Raw genomic sequence first — 24,091 nt, forward strand, 5'->3', positions numbered from 1 at the left:
TATTTTTTACACCTTCTCGCTTTCCCTTTGTTCACATTTATTGCATTTGTTTAGAAGTAATTATATAGCAAGAATCTTGCATGAGAGTCGACTTCCTTTACTTTTACATAATTCTTTCCTTCACATAGCCAAAAGTGTCATGTAAAGAGTGTTATAAGCCTGCTATTGTACTTCCTCTAAGAGGTAACCACTAATTTTGAGGGTGAAGGAACAGTCACCAACTTAGATAGTATTAATATTTTTTTGTAATTTAGAAAATATTAAGTCTTCATATTTTATTGGCATCACTCATGTCTGCATGATATCGGTATGGGCATCTTCAAGGCGGACTCGCAAGCCCCCGCATGCATTCGGATCGCGCAGTCCGGACAGCGGAAGCCATCCAACGAGGGCCTGAAACGGTCTGTGCTGCGGTCTGGATGCGATTTCTCCCATAAACCGGAGACAAACGTGTTTGTGTGTGTGTGTGTGTGGGGGGGGGGGGGGCTTTGCGGTACTCTGGACCGCTCCCAAGACCGCTTCTGACCGCCGTGGCCCACCAAAAAACCCGACACGCCCCGCCCACACTTTTCTTCTGATACACGTGCCGCTTAACGCGCCATATTGATGCCGGTCCAGAGCAATGATAGGTAGACATTGATGTTGCGATGTGACCGGAGGGCCGGAGGAACAGAGGGCGGCGCTGACCGACGCGACCTCTCGGGAGCTGCCGCTTCCATGCGGATGGAGCTTCCAGACGAACAGACACCGGCCGCTACACCAGCTTGAAGCAGGCTGACCGCTCCCTTGCATGGTCTGGCTGCGGCTTTATGAGTCGTGCTCCGACGAAGCACAAAGCCGCAAACCCCTCCCCCAGCACCGCTGGACTCCTCCGCCTCCCTGTCACCCACCTCGCCGAGCCGTTTCTCCTCTTTGATCCCAGAAGTGTGCCGAAGTCATGGTGCTCCGTGCCGGCAGGCGGCATCGACAGAAGCTCTTCCTCCGGTGGTTCTTGGCGTCACCGCCGTCCACGGCAGTTGGCTCCTCCGCCCAGGAGGTTATCCTCATCTCCTATGGCTAGGAGGAGGACCAGACCCTGCAGCAGTAACCGGAGCAGTAGCTGAAGCAGCCGCCGCAGCAACAGCCCCGGTGTTCTTCTTCCGTCAGATTGAGCTGTCGATGGAGCGTTCGCTCCATTGGATGAGGTTGTCGCCACCATCGCCGGTGCGCATGAGGGTGGAGCCAACGTCCCCACCATGCAACTAGCCGCTCCATCCGATGAAGGACGAGCCCGTCTCACCCCCGCGCAACCACGGCATCTAGATCGGACGCCGTGTCAAGGACGAACCTGCGTCCCCACCACTGTACGCCTCATCGCCACACCTCCAACACCGCGACGTCAAGGTGGAGCTTCCGCCGGTGATCACGAAGGCGCGGGGCCGCATCCTCCCCTACCCCGGAGGAGGCGGTTACGCTCGCGCCTCCGGCTCTCGGGCCATGGTGTCCGAGGCCTCTCCACGTTCGCCAAGAGCGACGTGGCGCCGAATTGGGTCTGGAATGACCTGGACCTCGCCACCGCGTGGGCGCTCGACCGCTCCGTGACCACCATGGAGACGGCCGCCAGGCGCCGTCGCCGTCTTGACAGCGAGCTCGCCATGATCGGCGAGGAGTGGTCGCTTAGCGACTGCTCCGCGAACGTCGGTCGCGGCAAGGCCGCCACCAGGGCTTCGAAGGCCACGTCAACAGTGGTTGCAGCAGCCCTCCGCATAGCGTAGCAGGAGGCAGAGAGGCTCCTACGCGAGCGGCAAGCAGCCGACGGACAAGGATGTCGCGGCCCTCCGGCGACGTACCGAAGCTAGAGGGATGACAACGACAACAACGGACGGCGACATTGGTGCAGCAGGGCAGGGCGGCCACGTGTACGAGGTGGTCGTCCGATATAGGGTTTATTATATATATATATATAGTTAAGCGGTTGAAATATCGATCATTTTATGTAAATTATCTCTGAATTTTAATGAAATCCGTCGTGTTTGCATGAAACTCGTCCGGTTGATTTAAATGCGGGTTGAAATATACGCGGCTATGGTTGAACGAGGGCCTCCTGTTTTCGTGGACGGAAAGACCAGTCCGTGGATGGATGTGAGAGAAAATTTACGGGTCCACGATCGACAAGGCTTCGCTAGTGGCCGGCCGGTTGCTGTGGAGCACGAAGCTTTGAATTTGTGAAACTGTTGTTTGGGTTGTGGCGTGAAAAACTTATGGGTCCGTCCATACGACGGTAAGGCCAACTCCAACGCACGACCCCATCCTGTTCGGGCGAGTCCGTTTGGGGTAAAACGCACGTATCAAAATGCCCAGCGCGGGGGCGCAAACGGATTTTCGTACGTTTTCTGTCCGTTTTTTACCCATCCCTTGTCCAAGTTTGGGTCGTCTTTGGGGTAAAACGGGCAACGCGCGGACGGCCTGGACGCGCGCGCCTGTCCTAGCCTAGCCGGTCCGTCAGTGGCAGAGGCCACCCTTTTTCTACCCCACCCCACTCCCACCACTGAGCGCCCCAAACCACAGCCTCCCTTCCTCCCTCGCCGCCGCCGCCACCGCTGCCCCTGCCACTGCGCCGCTCGGACGCGCGGTCGCCCCAAGCGTTCTCGCAGCCCCCGAGCTACCCTATCACGGCCACCTTGCCCTCCCGGCGGCCAGATTTGGAGCGGATCCGGTCGGGCGTGAGCTCGCCCGGCTGCGGGAGGTCGCGTCGTGCCATGGACTGGCCGGGCACCGGGCCAGAGGGCCACGACCACACCGCAAGGCCGCATGTAGGTACGGAGTCCGCCTCTAGCCGCTCGGATCTACACCGTCGGTGGTTCGCCGACAGATACGCGAATGGCCGTCGGCCGGGCTCGGTGCTGGCCCAAAGACTCGTCGGCTCTCCGCTGCCACTCATAAACTGCGATGACTGCCCGAATAAGGTCTTGTGCCGCGTGTCTACAACGCCGAAACACCCCGGATGGGTTTTCGTCAAGTGCTCGAACGATGGGGTATGTGCTACTTTAGCTTCGGTTGTGCTCTCGGATTCGACTAGTTGTACTAACTGAAGTTTTTATTGTGTAGACCGGATGCAATTTTTGGTATTGGAAAGAAGAATACATTGATCTATTGATAGCGCGCAATTTAATAGATGTTCATGCATTTTTACCAAGAATAGATGCTAGAGATGAGACTAGTGCATATGTTGGTAGAATAGAGGCTCGAGATGAGACTAGATTCGAGGAAGCAACATCTACTTCTTCAGACTGGAAGAAGAAAGAAGCATGCAAGATCGAGCCTCCGCAGATCAACAATGAGTGCATCGAGAAGGCACTAACCCAACTCAAGGGAGCAGTTATGGAAGTTGGATATCTTCTAAAATGTCTTCTTATGGTTCTTGTTTTATTTGAGCTTGCTATTATAGTCAAAATTTGGTGATGTACTTTGATGTATCAAAAATCAATGAAAATTTATGCTTAAAAGATAAAATGCATGCGGACAGGATGCGGCCGAAATGCGTCCGTGCGTTGGGCGCACGGCCACCGCATTCAAGAACAGGCCCGGACACGACACCACAGAATCCGGACAAACCCGACGTCCGGGTGGGGTCGCACGCTGGAGTTGGCCTAAAACTATATGAATTTATTACTTTGCTAACCACGTGTTTCACGCGGTATACGACGGTAAAACTAAAAGTGTATGTTTCGCGTCAATGCAAAGTGGACCCACATGAGGAGGCATCACTTGTCCCGTCTCCATCTGCTTCCGCTTTCCTCTCGCCACAACGCTACTAGCCACACTCTTCCTCGGAGTTCGGATGCGGCCGCCGGACATGTATGACCCTGGCGGCAGCTCCTTGTCCCGGCCGCACGGCAAGCAGGAGCTGCAGCCGGAGGTGGTTCTCTACACGGCGTCAGCTTCAGCGTCGCGCCGCAGAGCGCGCACCTCCGCCGACCGCTACGCCTTGTGCGCCCTGCTGCGCGGCTACGGCCTGGCCGTGGACGTGCGCGACGTGTCCAGGAGCAAAGCGCACCGCTGCGAGCTCAAGTCGTTGCTTGCGGCTCCGGGCTGCGCCTTCTCCCTCCCGCAGCTCCTCGTGGGCGGCCGGCTTGTCGGCGGCCCTGAGGATGTTAGGCAGCTGCACCGGGCCGGCGGGCTGCGGCCACTCCTGGACGCCGCCCCAAGGCCAAGCCCGGCCTTGGTCTGCCAAGCCTGTAAGAGGGTCGGCTCCGAGCCGTGCCCAAAGTGCAGCGAGTCCCGCAACAAGATGCTGGATCACGGCATTGTTGAGGAGGAGGAGGAGAGGGTTGTCCTTTTTCATCCAACCCAAGGTGACAACACTTCCTTTCTCTCCTTCCTATCCCTCTACTACTATAGCTCGAGTTAGCTGAATAGGCGCAGCTTCGATCTGGTCATGGGATGGCATGCCATGGTGATCGTGGCAAGTGCGCACACCTAGCTCACGTCAAGCATCGTGGGATGGCACGACAGGTAGGCTCGGCTTAGGCAGGAAACTTCCTTCTATAACGACGACAGTGCAAATGAAGCTTCATACATCGCCTATCCTACTAGTAGGTCGCCACCCGAATCAGTTGAATAAACCAGGGTGGCTTGCTGTCTTGGTGCATGATGTCCATTTCTTGCAAGCAATAATAGTTCATCTGTAGGAACTCTAGCGCTAGGAAACGAAATCACAGGATGCAAATTAACTTTCTTATCTTGTATGATTTATGGATTGGATGAAGATAATGTACTGGGGCTCTAGTGCTGGAAGAAATCTGTGGCAGCCATCAAAGCTGTCGTTGTACCATCATCTCTGCTACAGTGGTGGGCTTAGGCCATCCGCATTGTCATAGCCACCGTCCCTGGGCCATGGTTTTAGTGGGGTTTGAAAGAAAATAATTCTGGTTTTGGTCGCTCTAACTATATATAGTTGTATAAAAAGACATGGAAATCTAAAGTATTTCAATTACCATCTACTCCTACATACTAGTGGTAAAGAACATACGATGCCTTAGTGATGCTGCGGGGTTGAATCTAGAATGTAGCGATATTCTTTCATGTACCTTTTTTGAATTTTAAATTTATGGTTTATCAATTTATCCAAAATTCACAAAAGAATATTTTGAAAATCCTGAAACTAGTCATAAAAATAATAAATGAAATCCAAAACAATGGTCGCAGCAGAGGCCTCCACCTCCCGTGCCGATCTCTCATCAACACAATTCTTGATGCTAATGCGTATGAATTACATCAAACGGGTGACTGCTTCCACTAAAAACTGGTGACTGCTATTGTTTGCCCATAAAAAAAGTAGCACCTTGCGTCGTCGACACATCCAGGCTGTCAACGCTAGAGGCTCCTTTTCCGCATCTCCTCCTCTTGCCCATTGTCAATGTGGTACCGGGCATAACCTCCATCGTGGGTGGTTGCGGGGCTTTAGTGCTGTGGGTTCCAAGCAAGGCGGAGATGTAGAGGGCAGTGGCCCTTGATAGGTTTCTGACTAGCGCACCATAGCAACAAATGGCGACATCAGTGGGCGTTTTCGCGATGGCATTGTTAAATATATTGCCCATCTCTCTCCGTTAGTTGGGACTTTTGTAGCAACTGGCTGAAGCATGAATTCAATATGTTATCAGAGCCAAGAGCTCTTGAGTTTAAAACCCTGCCAACGCAGTATTAAAGCAAAAAAAGTTTCTGCAACCTACATTGATCCCACGTCGAAGGACTAAATAAGCCTAGACATGAGGGGAGTGTTGAAATATATTACCCGTCTGTCTCCATCAATTCGGACTTTTGAAGCAACCGGATGAAGCCTGAATTCAATTGGCATCCAGGCTACTTCGACCATTGTTTTCTGTGATAGTGAGTGTGGACTCATGGCAACATGGTGCTGGCTTTGGTATTCGATGTCTGACGCATCTACGACATCGTTCAATGATGATTGTCATCAGAGCCATGCAGGTGACGGCTTCATGTCAATCTAGCATGTGGAGCACATGAAGATCGGCTAGGGCTTCATATATACAAGTGTGTCGTCAATGACGCATGCCCTATAGATAGCGATATCGGCCTCCTTGTGGCGAGGTGCAACGGCGTCGTTGGCCCCCACATCCAGCTAGGCCGGATCGACTAATACAGTAGGAAACTCCCAGATGGTGACGAGGCAATGTCTAGAAGCGACGAGGAGGCAGCCCTCAACATGCTTCCAGCGTTTTCTCCTATATTTTCCTCATCTTTATGTAGGCCAATTTGTTGAGCATCAATGCTTAACTTTTCTTGCCATCACTGAATAATCAATCATATATGTTTGTGCACATCAACCGGTCTTGAGGGCAGGGATTGATCTACCTTTAAAAAAGTATCAAACCAATAGTTAACAAAATACCTAGGATACGACCGAACCAGCCGCGCGCCACCCGCCTTCCGGATGAACAAATCGCTTGGATAAAACATTTAGTAGATTTGTGGTGGTGGCTTGTGTTTTAAATGTCCATCCATTCATAAATATTAAATGTTTCTGTTACTTTTAATATTTACTACACATAGACTGAAATGAGTCAACAAACACACTAAATCGTTTCTATGTATATCTAATTTAGAAAAAAGTTAGAACATCTTATATTTGTGAACGGAGGGGGTAGATATGCATAGCCGCCTTAAGAAGGTGGTGACATGAAAACCGAAATAGCTCTATTGACCTAAAACAGAGGCCACACAAGGAAAAAGAAAATCCAATAGTGATAGCATATTAAATGGAGAAGCAGCTTCTGTGATTTTGAACTGCATTTAAATTTCTAGTTTTGATGTTCTAATTCGAATGAATGTAGTGTATAAACGCTTGTAATCACCTTCCCTCCAGTATATGTAAACGGTTGTAACTCCTGCCTTGATCGATCACATTGTCTCCAAAGTGAAGAGTGCACTTCAAATTGTGGCTATGAAGACAGCAAACACTCTAGAATAAATGATCTATATCGATTATAAACATAGTGCAAAGATTTGTCGCTTGTCGACATTGCATTCAACTAACTAGATGATATAGATTTGTTCTAAAAGGAAGATTACCACCAGCCTCTGCATACTAGGTGATATAGATACACTAAGTTGCTGGGGGAGGTGCCTGCGCCATACTTGTCGGTGCGGGTGGATGCCTAGCTGTCATGGAAGGCAGCACAGGTCGGCCTCCCATTCAGAATGACTAGAACGAACTCTCAAGCCGTCCAGGCGACCAACTCGGCAGCTAAGCTTGTGCATTCGCCCACCTTGTTCATGGCGCGCTCCATCGCCAACCACCATGTGTTCTCTTCCGAAACTGGGCTGGGCGGGCCTCGTGGCGGGGATCCCTGTCTTGCCTAACAGTGAGGGCGCTGGGCTGGAGTGGCCATAGTACGTATTAGGTAGTGTCGTCAGGTAGCTTTTGCATGGTTAGGCATACAATGTCATTCGCGAGTATAGTACACACATTCAACTGTGTGAAATCGTGTGAACTTTGTTCAACACAGTTTCGACAATAATTTTTCTGTGTGAAATGTCAAACATATTGCCCACAGTTGAGCTCATAAAATCATGTTCAATTTATCTCACACATGGTTTATTTATCAAATGTCGTGAGGTGCCCGCCAACATCACAAAGATTCATCCATGTAAACTGTCGGCAAGGCATTGCACACAATTGTTTACTAGTGACGGTGCGCGATGTGCAAACCATGTGTGTGTCACCGTGCATTGTTCATTACTAGCAAGTGCGATTCGAGAGAGGCTTAACAGCACAATTTTCGCACTAGTGCAAGCATAGGTTAGCAAAACCATAATAACACTAGATGAGACCTGACTGCACATCACAATGACATAGGAATGCGCGCAAGCTAATTAGGTAATCCCAAACTTGCTGCCCTTATATTACAGAGCAATTGTTGTTTCCGGAAAGGGGAGTACCCCGGCCTCTGTGCATCAGAAACATGAAAACAAGTTCAAGTCATTGAATACCCAAACAAACTAAAAATAAAACACGACCACAACCAGCCGGACACAAGATTACATAGCTCATCCACAAGTTCTACGAATGGTCGTCTGCCAAACTGGTTGAATAAACAAGGTTGAGCTTTTGTCTTTTATGAACTTTCTCTCTGCCTGTTTATTTTTTATATGTGTTAGTGTTAGTTGTGAGCGTCCTAGTCATGCAGACAACGGGTGTGTGCTCATTATGCTTGTATCTACGATGCTTCATTTTGAGTCAATAAAGTCTAGTCTTTATCAAAGAAATGTCTATAAGCAATTAGTTTGTTCCACAATTTAAATGTGTTGGTGGATATGACGAGTGAAGTACAAAGTAGAAAATCGATATAATTTAGCTTTTCTGAATGTCAGTTATGTGAATAGAAATAGATGTGAGTGTGACATGTACTGTTAGTTATTTATTACATGCAACATCCGTTGTGTAAATTAAATCATTCTTTCTCGTCTATGTTTTTTTTCCAGATGTTTCAGTAGGAGGTAGAGGCAGAGAGATGGATGCCAGTATTAGTGTTTCTTTGGGTGCCATGAGACCCCTTCTTAAGAAGCTTGACATGATGCTAGGTCCTGATGGATGCAAGCTAACCAAGAGGGTCAATGATAGGTCGCAACTCCTCAAAGATGATATTGAAAAAAACAGATTGAATATGCAGCTCCTGATGTGTCAAGACATTTTATCTCAAAAACCATTTGTGCTGATGTCATTCGTGCTCCCAGGAAGCTCAAGTGGTACCAGCACATGGTTGAAAAGGTATCAGAATTCGGGATCTATGCCCGGGAGGCAATCCAACGGTACGAGAGTGTTAGACTTTGTAACGTAGCCTACCTGTGTAATATGTATATCATGTATCATTATAAATATATGTGATAGGCCACCCCTAGAGGGTTGAGCCAGTTCTCACAAATCCTACGTCTAATATGGTATCAGCCTAAAACTCTAGGACCTATTCCACCTCCGACTCAGCCGCCGCCGCCGCCGTGCCCCAAACCCTAGGGCCGCCGCCGTCGCCGCTGCAATGTCTGCTTCCGCCTCTAGCTCTGCCAGCTCCGGGACCATACCCGCAACGCTGGCCGCCCTGCTGAATCTCCCTGCCCGCACCGGTGCCTCGCCGACGCCGCACTTCTTCGGCACCACGGTGGTGGGCTCGCTGTTTTCTGCCCCGATCCCGCCGTCTCCTGTGCCGTCGGCCGTGGCGGCCTCCACCGCCGCAACGTTCGCGCCACCGCCGGCTACCGCTGGCTCGTCCCCGACACTCGCCATCATGCCGGCGGCCTCGGGGGGCTCCGACGATCAGTGCGCGGGTGTGACACCCCCAGCCCCGGCGGTCTCCGTGGTAGCTGCCCCTGACGCAGCCCTGCTCTCCGGGCCATTCCACTTCGACAACCTCATCACGACTCGTCTCACGCCGAACATGTTTTGGCGCGCCAAGGTTCTACCGATGCTCCACAGCCACTCCCTCCTTGGCTATGTCGATGGCTCTCTACCGTGCCCGCCGCAGGTCCTTCACACCGTCCACGGTCCGGCATCAACCCGGTGCATCGTCTGTGGGTGCAACAGGACCAAGCGATCCTCTCCGCCATCCAGGGTTCACTTGGAGACGGGGTCGCTGGCCTTTGTCTCTTCGCTGCCTCCTCTTTGGATGCGTGGACGACTCTGGAACATGCGTTCGCCCAGACCTCCACTGCTCACACGATGGCTCTTCGTGGCAAGCTTGATGATGTCAAGAAACTGGACTCCTCGGCCACAACATACTTCAACAAACTCAAGGTCTTGGCGGATACACTGACCTCTATCAGTCGCCCATTGAGTGATGAGGAGTTTGCCGGCTATGTGATTAAGGGCCTTGATGCTGACTACGACAACCTTGCCGAGGCCGTCCACAATGCCAAACCGCCACTTCCGCCGCACGAGCTCTTCTCCCGGCTGCTCTTCACTGAGCAGCGCATCGAAGCTCGGCGCTCCGCGGCCTTCTGGGCCTCGCGTGGCCAGCGCCCGCCTGCACCTTCGCGGCCTGCCCGAGTCACCAACCCGCCAGCGCCGACCTCGGGCGGAGGCCCTGTACGCTGTCAGCTTTGCGGGTGTGAGAGGCATGTCGCCTCCAGGTGCCATAAGACGTTTCAGCGGAGCTTCCTGGGTATTGGCAACGATGGAAAAGGTAATGAGCGACAGTTCGCCATGGCAGACTTTGGCCCTCCTACTGCTCATGTTGCTGCCAAGAGCAAGGATACACGCGTCGACCCCGGCTATACACCTTCCTATCCGGTTGATCCTGCGTGGTATATGGACACTGGCGCCACGAATCATATGACGAACGAGCTCGCTAAGTTGTCCACCCATGAGCCATATTACGGTCCTGACAAGGTTCACACCGCCAACGGTGTAGGTATGCCCATCTCTCACGTTGGTCAAGCATCTCTCTTAACTAGTCATCCATCTAGGGAGTTTCATCTTCGTAATATTTTACGGGTCCCCTCGGTGACTCTTAATTTGTTATCTGTTCCAAAACTCACTCTTGATAACAATGTCCTATGTGAATTTCACCCGTTTGATCTTTTTGTTAAGGACCGAGCCACCCGGGAAATTCTGCTTAGTGGTTGTCTCAGCCATGGCTTATACCGCTTGGAGGATCCATCCGCCCCGCGCGTCTTCAGTGGTGTTCGTGTGTCGCCGTCCCACTGGCACTCTCGCCTTGGTCACCCTGCCACTCCCATAGTTCGTCATATACTTCACCATCATGAGCTGCCTATTGAGTCTAGTAATAAGGAGATGTCCGTGTGTGATGCCTGTCAACAAGGCAAAAGTCATCAGTTACCATTTGTTTCTTCTACTCGTCAAGTAACGAGTCCTCTTGAACTTGTGTTCTCTGATGTGTGGGGTCCCGCTCAAACTTCTGTGAGTGGTCACAACTATTATGTTAGCTTTATTGATGCCTATAGTGGCTTTACCTGGCTTTATCTTCTTAAGCGCAAGTCTGATGTGTTTGATATATTCATTCAGTTTCAAGTGCATGTAGATCGTCTCCTCAAGCATAAGATTATTCATGTTCAGTCTGATTGGGGGGCGAATATCGCAACCTCAATGCTTTCTTTAATAAGCTTGGGATCTCTCATCGTTTATCATGTCCTCATACACATCAGCAGAACGGCGCTGTTGAGCGCAAGCATCGACATATAGTTGAGACCGGACTCACACTCCTGGCTCATGCGTCTGTACCCTTTCATTTTTGGAGTGATGCTTTTGCTACAGCATGTTTTCTTATTAATCGTCTACCTACGCGTGTCATTAATATGAAAACTCCTATTGAGCTCCTTTTACATGACATTCCTGATTATACCTTCTTTAAGGTGTTCGGGTGTGCTTGTTGGCCCCATCTTCGTCCATATAATTCTAGAAAACTTGAATTTCGGTCTAAGAAATGTGTGTTTCTAGGTTATAGTTCTCTTCATAAGGGCTACAAGTGTCTTCATGTGCCAACAAATCGTGTCTATATATCTCGTGATGTTGTCTTTGATGAGAACGTCTTCCCCTTTTCCTCCATGCCGCAGCAACCTTCCACACCACCATCTATGCATTCATCTCCTCTTATGCTTGGCCAATTTGAAGATGTTGCATATTCGCCTGTGTTGTTACCTAACCATGGTGCAGGTGTTGGACGTGGTGCTCTCTTGGAACTTATTCCGGATACACCTATCGCGCATGTTGACCAGTCAGTGCATGAGCATGCACCCGTCGTCAACCCCGCTTCTGGCGTCGTGCCCGTCCATGCAACTGGACAGGTGCTGGTCTCCGATACTGGGCTGGTGTCATCCGAGGCCCGATCCCCGACAGTCGAGGCGCGGCCCACGACGGTTGAGGCACGGCCCACGACCCCGCCGCCTTCCCCTCGGTGGCTCGAGCGGTCTACGTCCCCGCCTCCACGCCTGGACTCGCCTCCTCCCTCGACAGCTCGTATGTCCCTACCGCCCCTTTTGCCTGGGTCGGCTGGGCCTGCTGTCGCCTCACCTGAGCCTTCGCCTGGGCTCCCGTCGCCCGGTCTGCCGTCATCCTCTCCCGAGTTGGCGTCGCCGGCTCCTGTTCCCGTTGCACCGCAACGCCCGCATACTCATAGACGCAGCGGTATTGTCAAACCCAAGCAGCGTCATGATGGTACTGTCACATATTTGGCTACCTGTCTTGCTCATTCTGTTGCAGATCCCACTGATGAGCCACGCCACTATGAGGTTGCTATGAGTATTCCTCACTGGCGGGAAGCTATGGAGCAAGAGTACACCGCTCTTCTGCATAACGAGACATGGACGTTGGTTCCTCCTCCGCCTCGTGTCAACGTCATTGATTCGAAGTGGGTTTTCAAAGTCAAGAGACATGCGGACGGGTCTATTGAGCGCTACAAGGCGCGTCTCGTGGCTAGAGGGTTTAAGAAGCGACAGGGCCTGGACTACGAGGACACATTCAGCCCGGTTGTTAAACCTACTACCATCCGGCTTCTTTTGTCTCTTGCAGTCTCTCGTGGTTGGTCTCTTCGACAGCTTGATGTGCAGAATGCTTTTCTCCATGGGTTGCTTGAAGAGGAGGTTTATATGCGGCAGCCTCCAGGGTTTGTTGATCCAGATCAGCCTCATCATCTTTGTCATCTGACGAAGGCGCTCTACGGACTGAAACAGGCACCACGCGCCTGGCATGCTCGTCTTGCTTCGGTCCTTCGTACTCATGGATTCGTTCCGTCGACAGCTGACAGTTCGCTGTTCTTATTTCAGCGCCCCAGTCTGACGGTGTATTTGCTTGTGTACGTGGATGATATTATTCTGGCCAGTTCTTCTACCACGGCTGCTGATGCTCTTGTGACTGCTCTTGGCAGAGATTTTGCGGTTAAAGACTTGGGACAACTACACTTCTTTCTGGGCATTGAGGTTGCACATCAGTCTCGTGGCAGCTTGGCTCTCACTTAGAAAAATTACTCCCTTGATCTCTTGCGCCGTGCTGGTATGCTCAAGTGCAAGCCGCCACCCACGCCCATGTCCTCTATGGATAAGCTCTCGGCCACTGTTGGTTCTCCTCTTTCCTCTCAGGATGCTACGGAGTATGGGAGTATTGTTGGTGGCTTGCAGTATCTGACTATCACCCGTCCTGATCTTTCATTTGCAGTTAACAGAGTATGTCAGTATCTTCATGCTCCTACAGATGTGCACTGGTCTGCTGTGAAGCGCATTCTTCGTTATGTGCGTCTCACTGTCTCCTATGGTCTTCATATGCGACCTAGTTCCTCTACTGTTCTCTCTGCATTCTCAGATGCTGATTGAGCTGGGTGTCCAGATGGCAGGCGATCCACGGGGGGACATGCTGTATTTCTGTGTCCTAATTTGATCGCCTGGAGTGCGCGCAAGCAAGCCACTATTTCTCGCAGCAGCACCGAGGCTGAGTACAAAGCGGTTGCCAATGCGACTGCTGAGCTTATTTGGATTGAGTCTTTGCTTCGAGAGCTGGGGATCTCCCAGTCACATCCTTCGGTTCTCTGGTGTGACAACATCGGTGCTACGTTTCTTTCGACAAATCCGGTGTTCCATGCACGAACCAAGCACATTGAGATTGACTATCATTTTGTGAGGGAACGTGTTGCACAGAAGCTACTACAGATCAAGTTTATCTCCTCAAAGGATCAACTTGCCGACATCTTCACCAAGCCTCTACCTTCTCCCATGTTTGAGGTCTGTAGGCGCAATCTCAACCTCCTAGATGCATCAGGAGTGAGTTGAGATTGAGGGAGGGTGTTAGACTTTGTAACGTAGCCCACCTGTGTAACATGTATATCATGTATCATTATAAATATATGTGATAGGCCACCCCTAGAGGGTTGAGCCAGTTCCCACAAATCCTACGTCTAATAGAGAGGTACCAGCTCCATTGTTGTAGCACCTCGGCGGCACGTAGATTTTCAGCCATTGGGCCTATGATGCCAATGCTGCCACTGCCTTGTGAGAAAACTTGTTCCGGCCTAGTAATTGATGCTCGGATGAGCAACTTTATCAACTTTTTGTCTAACAACACGGATCGGCAGCTGAAGGTGGTGTCTATTCATGGATCTGGATGTCTTGGGAAAACAATGCTTGCCAAAGTGTTGTACAATAAAATTGGGAGGAAATTCCATTGTCGGGCTTTCGTCCGGGTGTCCAAAAAGCCTGATATGAAGAAGCTTTTCTGTGACATGCTATCACAATTCCAGCGGAAGCAGCCCCAAGCAAGCCAAGACGCTTCCGATGAATTTCGTGTTACTGCTGAAAATATCAGGAATTATCTACATGGCAAGAGGTACTTATTTTCCACATGCAAATCGTATGTACTAGTTGTATTGCAAAGTATGTACTTATTTTCGACATGGTCCAGAATCGCATGTACTACACTAAATCCCTACAGGTTGCTCTTTTGTTTTTGACAAAAAAAAAACATGATGATATATAGTCAATTTCTGAAACGATGTTTTTCAGACAAGCTTGATAGTAAGCTTTACAGTGAGCTAGAAAAGCTTTAGTACATGTCTGTCGAGTGAACGGACATTAGTTTTAATCTTGATGATCACTAACTTGATGCTGGCAGTAACATTTAACTTCAGATTAATACCATATAAGTCCTGCACATGTATGGACTAAAAATTCTTTCTTTTCTAGCATATCTAAGTGTTGTTACATGCGTGCATTCTTGACATGCAGGTATCTACTTGTTGTTGATGATTTATGGGATACCTCAGCATGGGATGTTATTAATCAGCTTTTTCCCAAGTGTAGTCAAGGAAGCAGAATAATAACAACTACACAGATTGAAGACGTTGCATTAGCATGTTGCAGCGATGACCCAGAACAAGTTTTTGAGATGAATCCTTTGGATGATGATCACTCAAGGAAGCTATTCTTTGACAGGCTTTTTGGTTCTGAAACAAGTTTCAAGCCAAATTGTAGAAATATGTGGTGGTTTGCCGCTAGCCACCATCAGCATTGCTAGTCTTTTAGCAAACCAGCCTTCTGTATCAGTAGATTTATTGACACACATACATGATTCGTTAGTGTCTTGTTTGTCATCAAATTCAACTTCAGAAAGAACGAGTCAAGTAATGAACCTCAGCTACCACAGCCTTCCTCATTATCTCAAGACATGCTTGCTCCAACTTGGTATGTATCCAGAGGGCTCCATAATCTTCAAATATGACCTGGTCAGGCAATGGGTTGCTGAAGGGTTTCTTGCTGCAAGTGAAGGACAAAATATGGAACAAGTTGCCAGAATGTATTTTGATGAACTTGTTGATAGAAGGTTCATCCAACCCGTGTCTATCAACTTCTACAATGAGGTGGTGTCCTGCACAGTTCAGCTCATGGTTCATAATCTTATTGCACACAAGTCAGCTGAAGAGAATTTCCTTGTGGTAGTAGATTACAATCGAAAGAATTTGGCACTTTCTCATAAGGTCCATCGACTGTTTCTCCAACTTGATGATGCAAAATATGCCAGGATACCAGCAAACATCAGAAAGTCAGAAGTACGTTCACTTGGAGTTTTTGGATTATCAGAGTGCATGCCTTGCATTGCAGAGTTCAAGCTTGTCCGGGTTCTGAACCTTCAACTGTCTGACCACTATAATGGCGACCAAGACCTAACCATAGATCTCACTGGGATATCCGAACTGTTCCATCTTATATATCTGAAGATTGCTTGTGATGTCAGCATAAAATTGCCAGGCCGTTTGAGAGGGCTGCAATGTTTGGAGACACTGGATGTTATGGATACACCAAGAGGCACTTATGTTCCATGGGACATTATATATCTCCCACACTTGTTGCACCTCAGTCTTCCTGCCCACTTGTTGAACCACCTGCAAGATATTTATATTTCTACGCCGCCTTCTTCCGATTCCTACCATCTGAACCGAAGCATGGAAGCTCTGGATTCTTTAATATGTGAAGATGGCAGCCTGAAAACTATAAAAGTGGTGGCTCACGGATCCTTGGTTGGGTATGATTCCTGGTATTTCGTCAAACGACCCAACCATCTCAAGAGATTTCAGTTCTCACCGCACAAAACCGTCATATTTTCTCATCTGGATGTGTGGATGAAACAACTTGGCAACCTATGCGTTATGAAGATTGCAGTGGCTGAACTGTCGATAGATAATGTTGATATTCTTAGAGGGTTGCCTGCCCTCACTGCTCTGTCGTTGTATGTGGAGAAGTCACCTGGTATTAAGATAATCTTTGGCACGGCTGCTGGATTCACCGCTCTCAAGTACTTGAAGCTGAGGTTCATGAGTGGAATAGCTTGGCTAAAATTTGAGGCGGACGCAATGCCTAATCTCTGGAAACTCAGGCTCGTTTTCGACGCCATCCCCCAAATGGACCAACGACTTGAACTTTTTTCAGAGTCTGAGCAGTGGAAACAATATCGACATGGTACTGCATTAATCATCATGGAGCATATGACAGGCCTTGGAGAGGTATCCGCTAAATTTGGTGGTGCAGCTGCTGATATGGAGTATGTCTCCAGGATCGGTGTAATTAGCAATCATCCGGGCAATCCTATAATCGACGTGCAACTAGTGGATTCTGGTTTCCATGGTGATAAAAGGTAGTACAGTACTAGTCCAAGCTAAATGATTGTAACTCTTCAGTCTAAATGGTTGTTGTAATCTGCAGGATATCATGGAGGTCACCAGAGTCCTCGTCGCGCCTGCATCCTCCAGCTCCAGGTATGCTTTTTACTCCCTCCGTTCCCAAATATAAGTCTTTCTAGAGATTTCAACAGGTGACTACATACGGAGCAAAATGAGTGAATCTACACACTAAAATATGTCTACATGCATCCGTATATTGTATTCCATTTGAAATGTCTACAAAGACTTATATTTAGGAACGGAGGGAGTAGTCAACAGGAGTTGCAGTAGAAATTAAATTACTCGTAAAAATTAGCAAAACGTTTGATGAACTGTTGACTTTTGTCAGGTGCAGATGGTGGAGAGGTCTCGTGGAGCAATATCATTGGTGTGATAGGTCATGACCTCTTCATGTATTGCCTCCACCGCCTCTCCAGGTGGGAATATGGCGCCATCGCCTCCCTCAACCGTGATTTCAATTCTGTGGTTCGCAACGGGGACATCTACCGTCTGCGTCGCAAGAATGGGGTCGCAGAGCACTGGATCTACCTCTCTTGCGGTAATAATCGCCACGAGTGGGAGTCTTATGACCCGTCCACTGGGCGCTGGATCCAAGTGCCCAAGATGCCACCGGCTGAATGCTCTTACTGGGAGTCATTTGCTGTAGGGACCGAGCTGCTGTTGTTTTGGGACGGAAGGGTTGCCTTGAGATATAGCATCCTTACCAATTCATGGACATGGCTGGCTGATGTGATGAACATCCGGCGGCGCTGGTTTGGGTCAGCAAGTGTCGGTGAAAAGGCATATGTCACGGGAGGCGTTGATTCTTCTGAAAGGATATTGAGCTCCGCTGAGATGTATGACTCGGAGATACATACTTGGACACCCCTTCCCAGCATGAATAGGGCTAGGTACAAATGCTCTGGCGTGTTCATGGATGGCAAGTTCTATGTCATCGGTGGTAATAGCAGTAGCCGCGAGCTATTGACATGCGGTGAGAAGTATGACTTGAACCGGCGGTCATGGAGGGTCATCAACGACATGTCTCAGGGGCTCAACGAGACAAGCTGTGGAGCTCCTCTGCTCCTTGCAGTTGTGAAAAATGAGCTTTATGCTGCTGATTACTGCGAGAATGATTTGAAGCAGTATGATAAGCTGGACAACAAGTGGATCACTCTTGGAAAATTGCCTGTACAGTCTAAGGACAAAGATGGCAGGGACATGGGTTTCCGAGCGTGTGGTGACTGGCTGATTGTTATTGGACCTCCAAACAATTCTACTGATGAAAAGGTGGTTGAGATTCATTCATGGATCCCGAATGAGCAACCGCCTGTGTGGAATTTGATTGCAACACGGCCATACAAGGACTACGAGATTATATGCGCCGTGATGGGTTGCTGAATCCACAGAATAAATACTGAATGCAGTGGGTATTTATGAATGAATGAAGATTTCTGACGAGTTCCAGACATTAGTTTATATTAACTGGACAGGACATCTATCTGCTGAGATTTGACGTGTTTTCCTCATTTGCATTTGGATCAACAGCTCGTGTTCTCCACATGGCTTTTCACTGTTGATGCTTCATCTTTGGCTTCAATAAAGGCATGTCTTCTCTATTATCGATAAGGTGGGTACCTCATATTCAGTTATTCACTGCTAGTCTATTTCTCTTTATCCACTTTGCTCTATGATATGCTTTTGTTCAGTTCTGTTATTGATATGCTTCTGAATGGTATTGATATGCTGTTTTGCTGGTTGTGAATAATTGCTATTTATGATGTGCAACTGGATTAACCTTGGTACATTGTATTATTTTAGTTTTTGTTGTGAACTTGTGATTGTCGATTTGTTGGTTTCTTTGACTGACGTTGTGTTTCTGTTCATATTTCCATGCAGTGGCTGCTAGAACGTCCACCCGGGCCTCATTCTCAAGTCTAAATGTCCTATGAGGACCAAGGCTACAAAAAGAGAAGACATGAATGAGTTTGGAGAAAGTGCCAGTTTGGTTTTTTCAGTTGCTAGCTAGCCGTGATTTCTTATTGCAATTTGGATTCCAGAAATGTTACTATCAGTTACTATGTACCAACTTTATCTGTACCGTACCGTGTTACTATCAGTTATTTTCGAACATCAAATTCAGTCTCTAGCTTGCCCTCTTTTCCATTCATGACTTTTTAAACTCTGAATAAAGAAAACAATTCGGAAAGAAGCACATGTGTATCATTGGCTATTGACTCAGATGAATATGATCGAGTACCTTCTCGAGATGGTTGCGTAGATTTCATCTTACACGCACAGTTGCAATGTGTCACAAGACTCACAATCATGCAATGCACCTAGCGAGTCCTTTTTTGCCGAAAAGAAAGATAAACCCCCGGCCTCTGCATTTCGACAATGCATGCGACCATCTTATTAATTATTCACAGAGACCATACAAAGTAATATATCAGTGAGTCTCAAGCCACCATCTAGGCAACACTAGTTGCTACTCCTATCCCATTAATTGATGAAGGTGTGCCGAATATCCGGGCCTAATACCAAACGACATCTCACCAAATCCTAATATCTAAAGCCAGATGCCCCAGCCCAGCCACATACCGTGACTGGGTCCCACACCGGACCGACGCACTCTCAGAGGTTGCCGCCACCATCTTCCACCGGTCCATCTTCAGAGCAGCAACTAACCCATCGACCTTGCCTGGCCTGCCGTCGACACCACCACCACGCCAGACAACTCCACCATCCTTCACGAATCTGTCCACATGCCCCCATCGCCGAACCTCCGTAGCACCATGCCACCGGGATCCGCCGTCGGCCTTGCGGTGGATGAGACACCGCTCTGCCGCTTGTCCCGTCCAACTAGCACTTTCTCCAAAACGATGCCCTCAGGAGGGACAATGGCATCAAAGGTACCACCATCGTCCGATCCGGTAGATCCAGATCTAGGGTTTGCCCCGAAGCATCACGAGTGGGGTGCCAGGACCTGCAACAACGATGCCTCGAGAAGGGAACGACGCCATAGACGCCGTCATCGTCCGCCATGACCGAAGTCGGCGCGATTTTCACCGGAAGTCGCATCCCCCCAACCTCGCAGCTGGCTGGAACCGAACGCAGCCTCGCCGTGGAGACGAGGGCCGCCGTCGGCACGCCGGCAGGGAGCCTCCAGCTGCCCCTCACCGGTCCTCCTTGCGCCACCGTCCGGCCAAGGCCGTGCCGAGACGGATCTGGACAGGACGCCAGATCCGCAGCCATCGGAGTCACCCATGTGCCCGCGGCCGCCACACCGCCAGCCATGTAGGTTCCCATCGCCATCCGCGTACATAGCAGGGACGCCGCCCTGACTGCTGCCCCCGGCCTCCCTGCATGAGACACCGCCTCCGTCTCACCGGCTGCCGCGGCGACCACCCGCCCTGGATCATACAGGGCCCGCCGCCACCGCGGCCCTTGCCGGCGGCAGCGGCGGCTAGGGATGAAGGAGCGGGGAGGGGCTGGCGACGTGGGATCGGGGGCCCCTGGCGCCGTCCGAGGGGAGGCGACGTGAGGGGGAGGTGAGTCGTCGGGGTGAGGTGGCGGCGGCCTGAGATGAGATGCGAGACGCGGCCGCTGCTTTACCTACTGTAGACCGGCGAGTGTTTTGCACCTAGCGAGTCCTGGCCACAAATCGGTGTTGACATTACTAACCGAACTAAATAGTTCGAAATGCCTCCCATGTTCAGATATCCTGAAGCTAACAGAGAACTGACGATGGAGAATAGACAGTTTAGCAGACATAGATATCACTACTGTTTTTGAGCAGGTTCGTCAGTCCAGTAAGTCTTGACAGCAACAAGGATCTTCTCAGGGTTGAATGTCCCAGATTGATGATTCATTATTTTGGCTCTTCCATCTCATGCCTTTAGTGATGGATTGCATATCTTCACTAACATCTCCACCGTACCGCCAAACACCACACCTGCGACATCCCTCCGAGGGTCCTTCTGAAGTCTGAATCTCGTAATACGTTTTAGTCATGTCTTCTGTATCGAGGAGAAAACAACCAAAGATATCGCAAGGTATTTCTGTACTGTCGTCAGTCATGACGTGTTTCTTTCCCGCTGCATTTACATGCTTTGCATTTTGGTTGCCATAAGAAAGTTCGGATTAGATTAGTCGTGTCGCCTCCTTGGTGCTCGCCTTGTTGTGTTTTATTTTCTAGGGCTTGTTGAGTTGTGCCCTCAGCTGTACCCTGCACTTGGTGTTCGTTGTGTTGTGTGTGTGCGTGTGTGAACTTGGCTGTGCCTGTTTGTTGGACCGTTTGGCGGTTTGCTTTATCTATAAAGCGGGGCGAAAGCCTTTTTCGGTAAGAAAGTTCGGATTAGGTAATTAGCTGTTCCCTTAGTATTAATCTTCGACTTCTAAAAAGATCTCAGACAAGACCTGCCACTGCCTTTCTGTTCGGTCTTCATTGCCAAGCTTCAGGATAGCTGTGATAGAGTCATTATCTGTTTTGTGGTCTGTACTCAGTTAACGGCATTTCTTGTGAGGTGTGACACTTGACACATTGCGATTGTGTATAAGATGATATTCAGTAAACTATTTTGAAAGGGTGGGTAGGGTACTACATTAACGTGCACTATAATAGTCTAAAATGAATGTGTTTCTTTCCGTCTGTTTATTTTTCTTCAGAGTTTGTACAACCTTCAACCGAACGAAGAAAAGAAAGCAGTCTACCATTTATTCTCCTTGCCAAAAAAAGGAGAGAGAGGATAAATAGCAGCATCTCTGTCTATCCCCAAGAAGAGTCGACCTTACGCCTGAAACCTGAAGCTACAAACAAGTATTCAGAGTTGAGAAAACAGAGCAAAAGCAGAGGAAAGCTAGCTACAGGCAAGCACAATTGCTGCCTGTATCTATATGTATCAGTTCTGATTGTCCCTAGGTGCTTCAGGGCTCGGTGATGATTGCAGGCTGCCGCATTTGGGTTCGCAATCCAGGCCCTTTTCTCAAAAGACATACAAAATCAACAGTATTATCATCAAGGGATCTCCCGTAGGCCGTAAGTAAGCTTCACAACTGAATTACTTGAGAAGATGGCGCACAGGTAGTAGCAAATTCCAGCTGTCTTGGATTCTTCCGATGCTATCTTAGTGATGTAGCTAGTAGAGCTGAGGTGAAGTTAGGAAGTAGTAATATTCTCGAGTTAATAAATCTATTTGATGAGGTGGTGATAGGAAGCCGATGGATATAGTGTTTTTTATAGCTAGACTAGAGGTGTAGAATCAAAGATGGGAATTTCGATTCTGAGACTATTGGGTGTGAATAGGGTGGGTTTAGAAATGAGGATGAAGATATTGATGCTATCCTAGTAATACATTTAGCTATTCAATTTCTACGGCTATGGACTCTGTCTTGTAAATATGATGATGAAGTGGTTCCAACAAGTTCCTCCTCTCTGTGCTTTGGCTTCCAATTGTAATGTATGTTGTCTGACATGATATATATTTGCTCCTGGTCCATCAAAGTGACTGTGACTGTGTGCACAGGGAGATAGGCAGGCCTTTGTCTTCCTATTTTTTTTAGAAGAACAGGGAATCTTTTCCCCGGTCCCATTATATTAATGAAACCAAAAGCCTTTGTCTTCCTATGCCTGAACTAAAAATTAGCAGCGCAATTGGATATCAGAAACAGAAAATGAAGACGCTGCCCCCTCGCGCTAATGGCGGATTCCATCCTTTTTCTTTTTTGCAGCAAAGAGTGCTCCGAAGTGGACTAAATATTGCGAGAACCAAGACGACCGCCAACTGAATCTCCAAGGCATCAGGAACCCTAGTTTCTAGCTACAGATCCAAAACTTACAGAGAACAAGCTGCGACGACTCCACTCGAGCCCAAGGACGACGACGCCGGCGTTGGGTGACCACCGCACCACCGGCCAACGGCAGAAACATTGGCTCGCCGCCTCTCCGGCACATCTTTCTCTCACGCCTCCTCTGCTCCGGAGAGACGCCCACGGCCCAGTGCCACATCGCCGCACTGATCGGACAGCCACCAAAATTCGGTTGCGATTAGAGTCATTTTTTTTTCAAGCGGCTGACTCTGCTCTAGCAAATCCTTTTTTTTACTGTGTATGCGCACAGATGTAATTTTTGTTCTAGCACATGGTAAAATTCCTCGAGTTAAATAAATCTATTCAAGTGATAAGCGACACGGAAGCTGAATATGTGTGGAGTGTGGCTAAGTTGCACACTGAATATTTGTGATAATATTTGTGGAGTGTGGTTAAGTTGCACACTGAATATTTGTGATAAGTGATACGGTCCTATTTCTTTTAATGATTGACTATGTAGTTGAGCTGTGATGTTTAGCTACTTTAAGTAGATACGGTGATCTTAGCCGCCTCGTAGAAGTAGACCCAAACTATGTTTTGTAGTGCTACAGAAACTGTAGACCACGTTTTTCTTTTGCACCCTGTTTCTATATACTAGAAGATACCTCGCGCGTTGCTGCTGGAACCATTGTAAAACCAATCGGAAAATTTGGCTTGTAGAACTATCTTTTCAAGGAAAAAAGGTTTACAAAACTTGTAATATAGATACATGAAGCAATTTAGTAATTCTCCTCAACAATCCACTATAAAACGAAGTGACATTCTCATAAGCCATCCCAGGCGATGCGGTAAAGTGTTTACAAACTAATGGGTGGAAGCATACCATGAATTAGCTATTGTATGCGCCTAATATTAACCTGATATACCGCTCAAAAAAATAAAAATATTAACTTGATACATATGTTGTATTGGTACAACCATTAACTTATCAGATGTTTCTTTATCCCCAACAAAAGAAATCACCTGAGTGTCAGAGGACCCAACCTGTGCATATGATTCCTACAATAGAAAGAGTGAAAATATGTTACTTTGTGAAGTCAATTTATCTATGTGTTTCTTTCTCACAAAAGGAAAATAATTAACCCGATAATTTTTTGCAGAAATTTAAAACCAATGTTTAACATAGTTTGTATGGCTGCAGCAAGATTATCCAATAGGCTACGTAGCGGATGTAAGAAAATACAATGATTTTGCTATCTAAGATATGCAGAATCAAATGCAATGCATGCGTAGTGCAAATAAAAATGAAAAGTTTTGTGAAAAATGAAAAGTTTTCATGAGCTCTTACGTACCAAACTTGTCAGATGGTTGTATATGAATTTCAGAATTAGGATTAAGTTGCACATCGAGAAGCTCTTTTCAGACCCTTACTTATCCGAAGAAGAAGATAGAATTGGGCTACACAGGGTTCCAGCATGTTCGAAAAAAGTAAGTGAGGAAAAAACAGGAGCACATGATAAAAGTGGTGGGTTTTTTTTATTTTTGGCAAAAGCGGTAGTTTTGCAGTACCCTTGCCACAAATGTGGTGGCGTTCAGCAATTTACTCAAGTTTAGTTGACCTGACGCCTGAAACC

At 48.4% G+C, this 24,091-nt stretch overlaps 1 pseudogene; it reads left to right on the forward strand.

Annotated features, from left to right (window-relative positions):
- Positions 1-3,820: 3,820 nt before the first annotated feature.
- On the forward strand, positions 3,821-18,050 carry LOC123088622 (disease resistance protein RGA5-like; annotated as a pseudogene).
- The last annotated feature ends 6,041 nt before the right edge of the window (positions 18,051-24,091 follow it).

This window comes from Triticum aestivum, chromosome 4A (genome assembly GCF_018294505.1).
Source record: "Triticum aestivum cultivar Chinese Spring chromosome 4A, IWGSC CS RefSeq v2.1, whole genome shotgun sequence".
NCBI classification, from domain to species: domain Eukaryota; kingdom Viridiplantae; phylum Streptophyta; class Magnoliopsida; order Poales; family Poaceae; genus Triticum; species Triticum aestivum.